This window comes from Argiope bruennichi, chromosome 2, assembly GCF_947563725.1.
Source record: "Argiope bruennichi chromosome 2, qqArgBrue1.1, whole genome shotgun sequence".
Taxonomy (NCBI): domain Eukaryota; kingdom Metazoa; phylum Arthropoda; class Arachnida; order Araneae; family Araneidae; genus Argiope; species Argiope bruennichi.
Genome location: NC_079152.1, coordinates 53,243,379 through 53,260,249, shown reverse-complemented (window position 1 = coordinate 53,260,249; position 16,871 = coordinate 53,243,379). Strand labels below are relative to the sequence as shown.

At 28.0% G+C, this 16,871-nt stretch overlaps 1 long non-coding RNA gene across 1 annotated transcript in view; it reads right to left on the bottom strand.

The window, feature by feature from the left end:
* Window positions 1–16,871, bottom strand: part of LOC129961548 (uncharacterized) — a 193,338-nt gene that overhangs the window by 84,762 nt on the left and 91,705 nt on the right. The gene's annotated exons all lie outside the window — the stretch shown is intronic.

Below are 16,871 nucleotides of genomic sequence, written 5' to 3'. Positions count from 1 at the left end.
CAACTATTAACTTTCTAATATAGATTACAAATATTAGTTAGTAGTATCGTATATTTTATATTTCTTTGTCTTTAATGTAGTTCGTATAAAAATAAATTTTACTTTATTCCACATATGCATAGCTCATATATTGTGCAAAATACATCTTTTTTTTCCATTTATTATTAAAAAACTTTCTTTGTTTTAGTTTGACAAAAACTGTATAAAAGAAATGAAATTCCAATATTCTTATATAGTTACTTCAAAATAAAAATATTTGGTTCATTTCCTAAGTCATGAAAAGAAGAATGTTTAGCATTGTAATAAATAACTTGAACATAATTTTTGATTTTGATGAACTCTTTTACAATGTTTAAGCCGTGTAAGAGTAATAATGTCTAAGCATGAATTGTAGCATCGTACATTTAAAATTATACAAAATTCAATCAAACAAGACATCGATTTTTCAAATATCAAAATATATTAATTAATAGTCGTTTGAATCCATGGATGCGTCTGTGCTTTTTATTTGTTTATGTACAAGATAAATAAAATACATATGATTTTATGTCATTCAGATTTCAATTTCTTAGATAAGTCAAAATATTTTTGAAACTTCAACAATAATTTTAATAGTGAATTAATTAATATTTCAAATTTATAATGATTGACACTCTTATCTCACACCAGTTGCACTTTATTGCAAATTTAATAACTCAATGGAGGAAAAAGAATTATTATAAATTAAGTTTCAATTAATTTTTGAAGAAATTATTAAAATTTGGGTATTTTCTATACAGAAATGAAATTTATGACACTAAAATGTTAATGATTCAAATTTTAATATGATTTATAAATTATCTTTGTGAAATATTATTTTCTGAGATCATGGAGGAAAAATCTAAATTATTCTAAGCTCATTTCATCTCACTAGAGGGAAATAAACATTTTTCTATAGCAAGAAAGAAGTGTGCTGAATTTCATTCGTTCTATGGTGGGGTGGAACTGTGTAAGAGTGAAACTTACAAACAAACAAATAGGCATTTAATTATAAGGAGAGAAATTTTATAATTTTATAATCCATTCGAAAAAAATATGGGAAGACGCGATCTTTAAATTCTTCATAAAAAAATTAAAACCGATTATGTAAGTACCTATGAAAAAGATACTTGATAAGACATGAGATTATTAGCTCATAAGTATTACATTTATGCTATATAATAAAATAATACTAAATAAGAAATATATCAGTTTCTTAGATGTTAAATTATACTGTTGTTTCTGTAAATAAAAGGAAAATTTTATATAAGAATATTCATAGTCACTTAGCATTAGCAAATCTTTGTATACTAAGTAGACTTGTTTTATCTTTCAGTAAAGGAAAATACTAATTCTACAACTTTCTTTGTCCCTTGAGTGGCTCTCAACATTTCGACAACAAACATTTTATAGAGTTAGATATCTCTTCTCCTATCTGATAAGGATAAAGCAGCTTGAGCATATCGCGACGAGATTGCTTTCGTGTCATTTATCTCCGTCAATAAAGGGAAGGCAATATGGGAAAGTGGACCGTTAAACTACTCCTTCAGATAGCCATGGGGTAATTCGTAATTCTGCAGTATTCTTTCTAAAGGAGTACTGTCAGAAATAATAAAAATAAGTCTACTTTTTTTGGAGGTGAAGATTAACCCTTCATTTGGCAAGTTTAGTTTGATTACAGAAAAATAAAGGAGATTTTGGCATCTTTAGCTTGATAGAGGGAAAATAAAGGATAAATATTAGTTCAATTTTGAAATTTAGTTTTTTGTTAATAATCTATTATTATGTAATGCTAATTTGTTAGCAACTGTCGACTTCTATGCTATCAATATAAATTCGAATTGGAAGAAAGCAACGGCTTATTAACAAATTCTTGAGATAAATAGCTGAATGAACATTGCTGAGTCTTTGATTGATTAAAAATACTTTGAAAACAGCAAAACATAAATATTAATACAAACTCTCAACAAGGAAAAATAAACTGTATTTTCTTCATCAAAAGCTTGTGTTAATTGTGATGGAACTTATAAAATGTGCGATTACCTTAAGATAAATATATTTTTCTTTTATTTAAAAATGTACAAAGAAAAAATTATCAAAATAATTTATTTCAATTTGAAATTTTCATATACCTATAGTACTTGAATTTACCGTTTTTAATCATAATTATATAATGATATTATGAACACTTCCTCTGGCGGAAATGACAAGCACATAAAAAATACAGTACAGTCGCCTTGTAATATGTGGCAAAAGAAAGTAGATATTAAATGTTAATTAAATGAGTGCATTTATTTTAAATGCTTTAAAGTTTTTTTTCTCTTTGATAATGTGAAAGCGTGGAAAATTAATTGACAAAGTAAAAATAAAATTAAAATGCTCCTGTTAAATGAATTTGAGGTATACGAATTGAAGTTTTTATTTTGGTAAAAAAATATATCGGGGAGATAAACAACTATTTTTTTGATATTAGTTTTTACTAACGAATGTAAAGAAAACTATTAAAAACTAATTGTAAAAACTCAGTCGCATGCGCATAAGAACCAGACAAATAAAAGATTTCCAAAAAGTTATTAGGGAAATTAGTTATATTAACGTCCCGTTTTCAAATAAAACTAAGACTATATTGGGATGGACCTCGTAATTCTGAACCATGGACAGATGACGAGGACGACACATGAGTTGACAATCCCTCCCCAAATTTCCACACCACACCAGCGGGAGGACGTTTAGCCCAGACGGATTTAGGTGCACCAGACCCACTTATACGACGGTTTTTCGGTGGAATCGGATCTCGAACCGTAAATCCTCCGGTTTCGAAGCCGAGATCTTACCACCAGGTCACCGCTCCAAAAGTAATTAGGGAGAATGTGATTATCGAAGGTAGAGAGCATAAATATAACTCATTCACCATTCTCTAATAATTGATTCATATTGATTTCGCATATTTGTTATAGGCAGCATATTTGTTATACATACAAAAAAACTATTTGAAAAATAAGCATATAAGGTAAGCATTTCCGTTCTAAGAAAATATAACACGATCACAAGCTTGATGTTTTTTTCCTAGAAGCCCATTTTCTATAAAGATTAGTAATTGCGAAACTTCTCGAACACTTCACAATTGCAACCGTTTTGCTAATATTAGTAACTATACTTTCAGTACTACAGTCATCCCGCATTCTTATGTCCGAGAAGAGTAGTTATATATAAAAGCATATTTTTATAATTAATCGATTTGATGATATAATAAATAATTAATGGTAATGATATAATGAATAATTTATATCGATTAATTTAACTTTATGTGCTATTTTTTATCAAGAAAGTTAGTCTTCATCCGTTACAGAAATTGATTCTTAGTAAAATAAGAATTATTTATAATGTTTTTTTAATGAAATACAAAAACACAATAATCGGGCGCAGTAAATTTGTTTCAGTTAAAACAAAAAAATTCAAAATGAAACCTCAGCTACAATAAATAGTAAAATAGTTCCTTTTCATTCTCCTTTTAGATTTTAAGCTTCTTTCTTTCCCATCATTTACACTTTTACACAAATCATCCTGAACGTCATCAATTTTTTTCTTTACTTTTTTATGAAGAAAAGTCTAATTACAGGAGATTAGTTTAAGTGTTTTTTCTGCGCTGACTGTTGTAAAACACTGTTAGCCCTTTTCAAAAGCCCTTTAATGAAAGATAAAAGATTTTAACAAGACTTTTATGGCCAATTGTTCTCATTGTGAATAATTAGGCAAAAAAGGAGTATAAAACAATTTTTTTTAGTTAATAATGAATATTGTGTAGATTTGGCGAAAAATACTGTCCATTTTTATTCTTTAATCGTGTTTCTATTCTGCGCAATGTTGTTTAATGAGAACCAAAGGGAAATCAAAAAAGCTGATTATACAAAACTTATCAAAATTGTTTTTGACTTTATTATTGGGTTTCTGGTTAAATACTTTTTTAAGCTTAAGAAAAATTCTGCTTTTTTTATTGCTTTATGCCGCATCTGTCTGCAAATTATTTTATGTAATATGATTCTATTCTGTTATTTTTTAGAAGTTACTAATATACATTTGATTATTTTTTAAAAAAATGATAAAATGTACAATTATAATAATAAAAATTTTGCAACATTATTATTCTTGAAATTTTGTTTGGGATATAACATGTTACATTGCACTGCGTGGAAATTAAAAGCATGCGGTTAATAATTTATTTCTGTAGCAGACGATAATATTTTTATCTTGCATTTCGAATTACAGCTTATTATCCGAATAAATCAAATAATATTAAACATAGAGTTTTATAATTTTTTATTGTTTAGACAGCTTATAAACATACTGTAATTAAAAATACTTTTTATATAAGTTCATTAAATGCATAGATGCAAACTTTTGAGCATAAATCAAAATGGAATAAACATATTTTAACAATTTATCTAATGTTATTTGCCTAATGATATTACTACTTGGGTCTAAATCGGAAGAAATATCTCTGTATTTTTTGGGGGGAACATTAATCGTTCATCGACTTCTCAACTGATGTCTACTATTGACATGATTATAACTCAAATTTTGTCCTTTATACAGAATTTCCCTTTATATTATATTCAAATTAAATACTATGAATTTAAGTTTGTCTAGAATACTCACAGGGATCTTTAACATGCCACAGAATCATACGGAATGGATGATGACGATTTTTAGTTTCTCTCGAATCTACCATACTACCAAGGAGATACTAAAATACGATACGAATGTATTGTAAACATAAAAAAAATTCTATCTCGAAATTTCGTCTAATCTCAATTTTCCAGACCTTCCAAACAGACATTATTTCAAAAGTTTTGTTTACTACAAAATCACATCCACCCGGGCAGGGGGCACCTCGTAGTTAAGAATGAGAAGCTTCCAAAATGGTAGTTGGTTCTCGCCAACCTGGAGAGTACGCGAAAAGGTTGGGGTCGAGGAATCGATGACGAGGCTTATTTCCTTAGGGAAGGATTGCACCATGGATGGTAATGACCCTTAGGACTCAACCACTGTTCCCACCTGGGTTGCTATAGGGGCAGTCCGGTCATTCCATTTTTTAACCGTGTGCCTTCAGGCGGGTCGGGGAGTCAGTATTATGACTTACTACAAAATTGCAAATTGAATATATATATATTGAAATTATATTTGCCTACCACTTTATTGGCGCACACGTTATTATTTTTCCGCGTATTCGAAAACGTTTGAAGTCAGAAGAATAAAATTTGGCATATGTTTGTACCATGATTCAAGTTGATACATCCTCATGTGCAACGAATGAAAATGAAAATCGGAACATTCGTGTCGTTGATGGCTATGCCAAGGGTCTACAATTTTTATGTGAGGGTACGATAAAAAACACTTTTATTAGGAAGAAAGTAAAATGTTTAGGGGAGAAGATTCCTGATCGTTCTATCAGGTTACATATACCAACATTACAAAGGTGGTGGATGGTTTAAACCATCTTCTTCATAAAACTAAGCTATGCATTTTATTAAGTCTAGAGTAGTATCAATTGCTACATGGCAACATGAAGCGTAATTATTGCCATAGATGCTAGCGATTGTGGATGCTTAAAAGACTTCCAATCTTTACCAGAGTTTAAACGTAAGCATGAATGAGCAAAACTCTTTTAGATAAAAATACTATTGGAAAATTTTCATAATCGTAGTTAACTGACCTTTTTTCCATTTAATTTCATCTTAATCATTTACTTAATTATATTAGATACCGTTTTAAAGCTGCCATTCAATATTGATCTTTTCTCTTAACGTTTGATGGTTCATATCTAGCGTGAATGGTTTCCTTGAAACTTTCTTGCATAATCTGTTACAATTTCTGCTTCTCTCACCTCTTAAAATTGTGGACTTTGGATAAAGCCATGAATGTTTTTAATGATGCTGTTTAATAATAGTCACGAAATATAGCATGAATGAGCTTTTTGTGCTTCATGCTAACAAAAAAACATAATGATAAAAATGTGCTTTTCGCATTCAGGAAGATCCGAATTGTAGAGATTCGTCAAAATCTCGAGTTTAAAGTTTTTGATGATTGCGATATTTTGTACCTAGTGAAAATTATTTAAATTTAAAAAATATTATATCAATTTTCAAAAGAGATTGAAAAGTATAAAATAATTTCTCAAGCTCCCACATAGAAAAATTATAAAACCCATATATATTGCTCTGAAAATTTATGGTTGAGAAATTTAAAACCTTTCAAGATGATCGATGTGTGGTTTTAAACCTGCATGAGTCTATTAAATTAGTTAATATTTTTAGTCCATTTATAAAATCATGATATATTAGGTTTAAAAAAAATGAAATGATTTCTTTTTGTTTTTAAGTTTCTTCTTTTTGAAATTTTTCATTAGATTTTAAGCTAATGAAAAATTAAAATCTTATCTGCTATAGTAATATCATTCTTCCGGATGACAAAATTTGTACCGAACGTACAAGAAAGCCAGTTATTACTGCCACCGTTAAATAAATATTAAGTCATATATTTCTGAGCTTTGTTTAAAGTTTCAATTCTGACTATCTCATTGAGAAGTCAGTTTTAAATTGATTACAATATTTGCCTGAATGGACAAATAAGCAGACAGACTAGAAAACGAGTTAATAAAAAACATTAAAATTAATAAGAATACAAATACTATTACGACTTGTCATGGCGAAGTCTGTCGGTACTGAATTTTTCATTAATTTAAAATAAATTTCTAATAAAAAGATAGGCAGACAAAGCAAGAAAACAAATAAATGAAAACGCATTAGAAAAGCTATTACTCTTGTGCTTTAACAGACTTTCTATTAAAAACCAAGGTATGTAATATTCCAATTTTTTTTATGCAAAAAGAGTACATTTCAGAATAAGTATAATGCGATTTCCATCAAGAATAAAAAAAAAGTTACTTACATCAAACCTATCCATTTTTTTTTCCATTCATAATTATTTTACTCATTCAAATTATTGAAAAATTATGTATAAAATAAATAATTCCCCCAAAATTCTACATATTTACTGCATATATCTCATACCTTTTGTCTTAACCATAACTTTAGATGAATCTATATTTCTAATTCACACATGAGTTCAACACGAATCATAACTCTCAGTAAACATGAACCATTTCTCTTCTCCTTATCTGCTATAGTAATATCATTCTTTTAAGCCGCATATGAAGCCTGAGGTACACATATGTGTACCTTAGTAAAATTGGTATTTTCACCGATTCTATTATAGATAACAAGATATAATTTGGTAATGACTTTAACCACACATTTAGTATTTTATAAAAAAACATACAAGCGTTTATTTTAATAATAAATATTAAAAAATGTACTTATATTTGCCGTGTTTTCTGTGTAATGCCATTTTCGTTATGTCTCTAATTAATAGCGATGGATATGAAAAATATATCGAACTGTAGTGCTATTTATTGATAAAAAAATGGAAGCTACATTCATAAATGTTGAAATGCATGCATTATTTCGTCAAAATTTAACTTTAACGGATAAGGAAAAAAAGTGCTGGTACCCATATGTGTACCTCAGAATTGAAGAAGTTATAGTCCCAACAAGTCATCAAATGGTTGCCAAAGACCATGATGATTGACCATTCATTCAGCATCCATTAAAAATAATTCCAAACCGATATTCCTCACTGTGAAACTAACTAATCAGGGAAACAATATTATCAGTTCATAACAGTATTTTATTACTGGCATATTTCAGTAAAATTCTATTTTAAATACCGATAAACAGCATTCCGTGTTATAAAATTCTACATTTAAGATAACTTGTTTAATTTCATGAAGCTTATTATGGAACTCTTATAGGAGTAAAACGAAAATTTGATTCATTCACTGATGATCTAGCGCTCAAAGCTTAATAGGTTTTATGAATTTGTTTAGCCATTAAACAATAATACAAATAATTCGATTACAAAAAGTATATAAAAGAAAAGTATATAATTTCTAAAAAAATGTTGTTAACTTTATGTAAAATTAATAAGTTAAATATTGCATAGTTAAGCAATTCAATTCCTGAAATGGGCAACAAAAAAATGAATGCAGAATATTCTACATTTAATTACTTTTTAATTTTAATAATGAAAGTTAATAATGAAAGTAAAGTGATTAATTTAATAATGAAAGTAATTTCCTGTATAAAATTTATTTTACAACTATAAATTTTCTAAGAAATAATAATAAAAGAAGTTGGAATGAAAGACAAAAATATCTGCAGGTAATAAAGTGCAAGTAAATCTTGATGGGAAAAAAAGTAAAAATTGCAATTGGTTTTATTAAGGTTGGACATTCTTGATTCGAATGGAATAAGAGATTATTAAACGCCATGTGAAGGAAAACAATCACCACCAACTTGATCATTTCAATACATAATCTAATAACATATTACAAAACCAGAACTGAAACAATGAACTTTTCATACTAACCTCACTACGGTAATTATATCAACCTGTTTATGTCGATGCAACACCACAATAACATAAAGAATCGCAAAAAGAAATAATCTGTTTCAAATTATCCCACACTTGAGGTTCGGCGGAAATCCCCTTTCATCACACCGATTATCTCCCTCACGAACTCATTCAGGATTAAAGGCTTAATTAAACAAACGTTCTCTGAAACAGAATAACGGGTTTGCAAAATGTTAATCGAAACTACTTCTTAGGCCAATTCAAGCTTAATAACATTATCTTTTCTATTGGAAATAGAAGAGAGATTCAAAATTGTTCTTGAATCTTGAATTTCCAATTTCTTCATAAATATGATATAATTTACGAGAAAAATAATTTGGCAATAAAAGTACAAATTATCGTTAAGAAAGCAAGTATATACAATAAGGTATATATAATATATATAATATCTATATATAATATATATTAGTATATATAATATCTTTGAAGCATATATAATAAGGGTCAGTGTGAATAATCGGTTATTAATACTATCCAAACCGGGTAGTATTAATAATAACCGGTTAATATCAATAACTATCAATACAAACCTGTCATTATTAATAATAACCAAAGCGGTTAATATTAATTATTGATTAGTATCAGTATTATTAAATAGTATTATTCAGGCTAGAATTATTTATTAATTATTAACCAGTCATTATTAATACTAACCGATTTGGTCATTATTAATAATGACAGGTTAATATTAATAATAACCGATCATTCATATTGACTTAACACATATGTTTGGAATAGTAATTTAATGTGAATATTTATAAATACGACAAGTCTAATAATTACTATTGCAATATATTGTATTAGCCATCTGACTGCATAATATTTTAAAATCACTATTTAGATGCGATGTTTGCAATTAATTTGAAATATTTTTCAAACAAAGTGAACTGATACTACATGTTACACGATGATAATATAATATAATAAAAATCTGTAATGGTAAAAATAAACAAACTAAACTATGAAAAACGCGGGATAAGCAGGTGGTGGGTTAAATATTTAAAAATTCAAAGTAGTTTCCTTTCATTTTCATCTTTAACTTCTAAAATGCTTCAGGTATAACTTGAAAGCATACACATCGTCACATATTTCAAATTTCTAAATGCAATATTATAAATATTCATGTACTTAATTGTCTCACTTCAAAAAGTAATGAGGCTTTTGTGATTTTATATATGCCCCTTTAGCAGACATTACACCACTATTTGACACCGTATCTAGACGCTTTGTAATTTTGTTTTTTAATTATTATTTTGAATAGATGCAAAGTCCAACCAATTAACCAGGATGAATCCAAATGATAAGAAATAACCCAAATAACACAATTCAAGTTTCGATGGCATGCAGTCATATTTATTTGGTCGCATGGTACTCTATCTACTCTCATCTATGGCCTTCCATAGATGGAGTGTTCGAAATAGGATTTCAGTAATGATCATTATTTATGAAGGAATAGATAAACCATTTTAATTGATATAATGAAATAAGATGCCTAATTTAAACTTCCTCCCATAGATACAACAATTAATTTTAGAGCGATTGTTAGCTCAGATGTCTTAAAGTCATTTAAACGCATTTCAGTTGATGTTATTTCCATAAATTTTACATAAGAACGTTTCGTAAATATTTCAAGTTCATTTTTCATTTTCAGTTACGAAATTCATTACAGTTTTTAACAGTTTTTTGATATTCCTTAGTGAATATTTATTGTCTTCAATTTTTATTTACTTACTTTTTACCCTTTTTTAATTTTATTTAATTAGCTGTGTAGCATTCCTTGCTAATTATATATAAAATTTAAATTTAAAATATATTAACAAGTTTCTATTCTTAAAAAGTATGTTATTCATTACCAAAAAATTCAAAAAAAAATTCTTTGCTACAGTTAAAAGGATATTGATATTTTTAAGAAACTCAGAGATTTCATATTTTAAAAATATAACTAAATGGTATTAAAATAACAATGCATCTTAAATTCAAAATCGCATCAAATATATCTTGCTTTAATGGAATTTAAATGAGTGCTTTATAAGCTAATATTAATATTCAAAGCAAAATAATGATTTCATATTGAAGGTAAAAGAAATTTCTCCCAGAGTTTCGAAACCGAATATGTTATCATTTGAAAAAGACTACTCTCTTCGATTGAAGTATGTTTTATTGAAAGAATGGAGAGATTAATAATCTTTCTTCGATTATTAAAAGAAAGGGCAATGCCACGAAGACAATTTTACACTAAAAATAAATTTCAATCTTCGAAGTAATCTCAAAATAATTTTTCTATCTCAAAGTAATTTTGCAGATTGAAGAATGTTTTATTTTTCAGTGGATATCTCCTTAAAATGGGTTTGATATTTTCCATTTAATTTTCGACATATTTTCCTGAGCTATTCAGAGTAGTAATATAAAACAATACAATTTCCCTCGGTAAAAGTGTTGAAACTACATTTTAGCTTTCTATTTTTATCTAGCTTACCAATCCAGCTTAGGCAAAGAAACGAATATTAAATAGAATAAAATAACAAAGAAACGCTATAAAAAGAACGTGTTTGGCAAAACTTCGTCAGCTAGTAAATAACACGTTTAGATTCTTTAAACATTCGAAACTGACTCAAAAGACCTCAGAAAATTCAATAAAAATCTCAAGATCTCGGGCGAGGTAATATTCTAGAACTGTCTTTACGCCATTCAATGATCCTGAAGAATTTGCAATTTCTAACGGCAGTGAACCTTGAGTCATTCCTTTTTAAAAAGGTTTCAGAGTTTCCCACCTCCAATTGTAAAAAGAGGAGATAGAGTATTTTCTCTTTCAGGTTATTTCCTTTAGATGGGTGTTGGGGACCATATTCAAAATAATTTTAAGATAACTACTGAGATAATGTTCCAAATATTCAGCAAAAATTATTGAAACCAATTCTAGTTATAAAATATAGATAGAAAATTACTTAAAACCTTCGTGACAATATATTTACAATTTAAAAAATGAATAGATAAGAAAATTATAAAATAAAAGCGCAAAAAGGCGTATAAGTTCTGAAATAACAACAAAATAAGCAGAGTCATCTATAAAAAGGTGGCAATTTTAAAGGTAGGTCACATTAATTTTTTATAAAATAATAAGTAGGCATGAATTGCATGTGTCTAAGCCAAAAGGTTTATTTGTTTCAAAATCAACTTATGAACACTAGAAATTATTACTGAAATCACTTGATGGATTAAAAATAGAGAAAAATAAGGCCGAACCTAATAATAACTTAGAAAACAGCTATTCATGTTGAGAATTTCAAATGGATTTAAAATCACAGAATTCTTTTTTTAAATGTGTATCTATTGCCACAACAGATCCTGAAATTTCCAGAATCAGGGGACCTTATATCATTATGTTAGTTCAGTTCCTTCACAACCAGCCATGCAGCATGTTATAAGGCAAGCGGATGATATTTTAAATTTAAGAAAACGCTGAAAATTATACAACGCATTGGACACCTAAATTTAATATACAGAAACGGCGATGTATGTATAAAAGTGGAAATATATGCTATATTATGAGTCGATTGTATTAAATGTTATATGAACTTTTGTTCTTAATAGATAGCAATACTGTTGTTGTTGTTATTTATGGTACTTTCCATAGACAAGCCCCGTGACGAAGTCAGCGATTTAAGCCGAGTGTGTGCAGTAGCTTCTGAGGGTAAAGGCCCCTGAACACCTGAGGACAGAAGCATATTCGCTTGCATAACCTCTTTTTAAGAGTGGCTCTTTCACCTGGGAAGACGCGCTACCCCGTGATCTGGCCACTACGCCATCGATAGCAATACTTATTGTAACAATAAACACATGCCATTACGTGAGACAATTTTATGAAATTTACCTTTAATGGTTTAATATCGGTATAGTTTGTATCATTAATAAGCGTATTTAATATTCCTGATTATATGTTCCCATTTAAAATGGTCTATTTTTTTGCTACGATAGAACTATGCTTAAAATTAATAAACGGATTATACTTTGTAAAAAAATTAATAAGTGCCATGCTAATCATGTTATGATAACAATTATAAAGCAATGATACCTGCAGTCAAAAGTAATAGTTTAATTAAATTTATTAGAAACACCAGTTAGGATGGAGGAGGCCAAACATAGTAGTAATGAAAGAGGTATAGGGTATAGACGTAGATTGTGCTAGTTAAGGTTATTTACCTCCCACTCCTTGACAATAACCTTATATTATATATATATATATATATATATATATTATTGGTGCAGTACTCACTTAAGGTAGGAAAAATTCTATTAATTTGAGATATCCCAGTACAATTTCATAAACTAATCAAGGAGATAGTAAACTGTTAGTTCTGCGGCCTGATTGTATAAATAACCTCATCAATAGCAAGCCTATATACATTCCAACAGGAAATATACTGCCATTCCATGCTTTAAAATTTAGAAAAATTATTTTTGATTGATGTTTTGATGCACATGGTAAGTTGTTTTCAAAGTTATTTCTATTCCAACATAATCAACTTTTCTAAAGTTTCCTATGAGGAAGCATTTTCTAAAAATCTTTTAACATTTCCAAAATTTATTTCACAATAGTTCTGAAGGTGGACATGTGGAGGGAATCAAAATTCCTAATCCAAAATAACACATATCATGACATTTCAGTAACTCTTATCATTTTCTCAAAAAGTGTAAAAAGATAAATTGCAAAAATCAAAGAAAATATTCAATAATAAGGGAAAAATAAAAATATTGAAATAAGAAATGAAGGAAAAAAAAATGAAAAGAATAAAGCGAAAAAAAATGTGCTTCGAAAGAAAAAAAAAATTCCACATGTTTTTGATGCAACTTTTGTTTTTAAACATATTCTTTTGTTTCTATAACATAACAAAATTTCCATTATATTTTGAGGTTATACGTTCGATTTTTTTATGATCTTTATAATGAAAAACATTTCAATCAAGATATTTGAAAATTAGACACATTAGTGTGTTTATTTTTAAGCTGTATATCGAAAAAAAATAATTAATCATAGGCTTTTCAATGAAATAGATCTTAATGATTATTTCTTTATTAGTAGGAATAATCAATATTAAACGCTTTCTCATCCTTATTCTTTTACAGTATACTATTATAAATGGTTGATATTTCATAGTAGATAATCTTTATCACAAGCAACCTATTTGGAAAATTTCATAAAAATATTTCGTTCGATATATACGAGAAGTGTCCAGAAAGAAAGTTTTGATTTCAATTTTTGTCGAGGGACATTCAAGATTTCTTACATGCAATATGCTTTGCATATTTATTGGCAAAAAGGAGAAGTCATTTTAGGTAATTCTTATTGGTAGATTACCTATTGAAATGGTTCTCATGACAAGACTTCGGGAAAATTTCTTTATTTCTTCATCGATCATGGTCCGTATACCTCAAAACTACACTTCATTCAAAAGTTATGTATATTATATATGCGTATAACGCTTTGCCCAGACTATCTCGGGAACAGGATAAACAGAGCAATTTTGTTTCGATTTTAATTGGCTTGGAATATATTGTTAGGAAAGTATAAAATCTCAGATGAGTTCGTAAATGGGCCATTTAACACAAAGGAGGTGAAATGATTGAAATTCTCATTTCGCTATAACTTTCTTAGCATTGGAGATAGAAAAATAAATCCAATTAGTATACTAGCACCTCCTTAAGATAAACAACTTTTGTATTTAAAGGTTTCTATATCTGTAATAGAAGCTGGGGTCTGAAAAGTGATTTTCAAATCCTAATATTGACTGTTTTTATCACCGACAATTTATATTGATATATAGTAACTTGAAGTGAAGGAATCTACCTTTGCTTTCCAGCTTGTATACCTCCATACCTCTAAGAATTGAGTCGGACACATGTTGAACATTTAAAATATTTAAAAGAATTGAATATTATACCGCATGTAAATTTAGTTCTATTATCCACTTTCTTAAGGTGAGGAGCACAAAACCAATTGAAATTCATAGACAAATTTACGAAGTTAACAGGTAAAAAATAATGAGTGATTCGATGGTAAGGAGGTAGGTGCGAAGTATTAAAAAAAGACTTGAAAATTTTCTTGATAAAGAAAAAAAGTGGACGACAGTCTTCGATTGATGATGATTTGTTTACAGAAGTTCAAGTAGAATTAAAGATTTACCATTACGAGACTACCGATGCATTTTCCAAACTTTTCCTTTACACTTCGCAGGCGGCACCATTCTACTACTACAAGGTCATACTTAAGCTCGTGCCCTGCTAAGATAAATGATTCAACAATAGTAGAAGCTATGCCGAAAAATAGCCTAGGAACTGTATTTCATTATGCAATGAAGATACTTTTCTAATAATAGTTTATTTTTATTTAATTCTTTAATAGAGCTTAGTTCCTTGATGTAACTAGTTTATACAATTTGTTATAACTAGTAATAATTACGATTTCCTATCAGCGTTAGTAATCGAAAAGAAATTTGATAATCTGAAAATCGAAATATATTTTAAATATGAAAATCGAAAAGAAATTTTATAGATTTATTATCGGAAAATCATGAATGCAAATTTTTTAAATAGAAGAATGTTATATTAGAACAATTTCTTTCATAAATGATATGTAATGATGAATTTAAAACTGGATGTCACTAAGATAGAAAAAGATAGAATCTTTCATTTTGCAATAGGATGAGGTATATGTCCATAATTTTGGAAGTATTCTGAAATGTTTGTTAATTGGTATTTACTTATTAATCAAATGCAAATGGCGAACGTTAGTATCAACCATATTGGCGAGCAAAACCAAAGTTTAGTTGTGAACCTTTCAATGTGCAATCTTTAATAATTAATTTTTAAGGATTAATCAAGATTTATTGATGGTACCTTCTACGTCATTTAGGCCTAAAACGATTTCTTATTGCAAGCTTTTATTATATTATAATAGAGATTTATGTGACACTTAGGTTAGATATTTCTTCTTTATTGATGGTTTTACAATTTTGGTTCTAATCATCCTCATAAATGTTTTTACATATTTATTGTGTTATATGCCATACAACTTGCTATGAAATAAGATATCTACAATGTATTTTGACCGAATAAATAAATTATCATTCTTGCATCAGAAAGACGCCTTTTAAAAAATTGTTGCACGGGCACAAATAAAGGGCAAGTATTTTCATTATAGTTGTAGAAATTCTTAACAAAGGAATACAGTTTCCTAACCTTTACTTCATTTTTTTTTCTCCATTTCAAAAAAAAAAAAAAAAAAGCTAAAACTGAGCATCTGAATAAATTTTTTCAGTTAACAGAATAAAATACATCTCATACTTTGTTCTTGGGGCATTTCTCTAAGGCATGTATAATATAAAAGCCTTTGGCATTTTTATAAAATAAAACGTTTCCTAAAAATAGTCAAATCAGAATGCTGTTTGTAAGTACAAAAACATTTTATTTTCCAAATGGTTTTCAAAATATTTCGATTTCTGTTTATGCATTTCAGTAAAGCTGTCACTGCTTGGCAGTTCTCATGATGGAAACGTTTCATTTTTAAAAGGATTCTCTCATTTTTGCATTTAAAATTTTTTTTTTCTGCAGTTCGATTGCAGAGTACTGAGAGTTGATACATATTTCATATCAGTAAAGTAAACTTGAATTTATTTCTTTGAAATCTGATAAATGTCTCATTCTTCTTGTTTTTTTTACGAAATATCATTAACATCACGTTAATAGAGAATATCCTGGTATTTTTAGAAAATATTCCCTTGCTTTAAATGCAGATTCAATATCCAATTAATATATTAATAAAACTGAGCTAAAAAATATAAACCAAGAGCTAAAAAACTGAAATGAAATTGAATATTGCTTATTAAGAATGAAACTATCCATGTGTCTGTTCTTATTTTTTAGTTCTCAGTTTTCCAGTTGTTCTCTTTTTCTCTACATTTATTAGTTAGATAAACATTTTTTTCTTCTATTTCGCAAATTAATTATTTCTATTGTATTATTTTCATGCAATGTTTGTACAATGTATTTTCGTATTTTTTAATTAAACGTTGTTTCATATTATAAAACAAAACACCTTTTTTCTTATATATATATATATATATTTATGAGAAAAAAGTGGTGTTTTGTTTTAAAATATTTTTATCTGATGACAATTTTTATTATTATTCAGATATCTTGAATGCAAATGTTTTACTTTATTTGCATCAAAACAAATTTATTTAATTAATTAATTTTTGCATGTGGGCAAAAATCTAATACACTGCATACTATATCTTGTACAATATTTTGTAAAAGAACTCAAT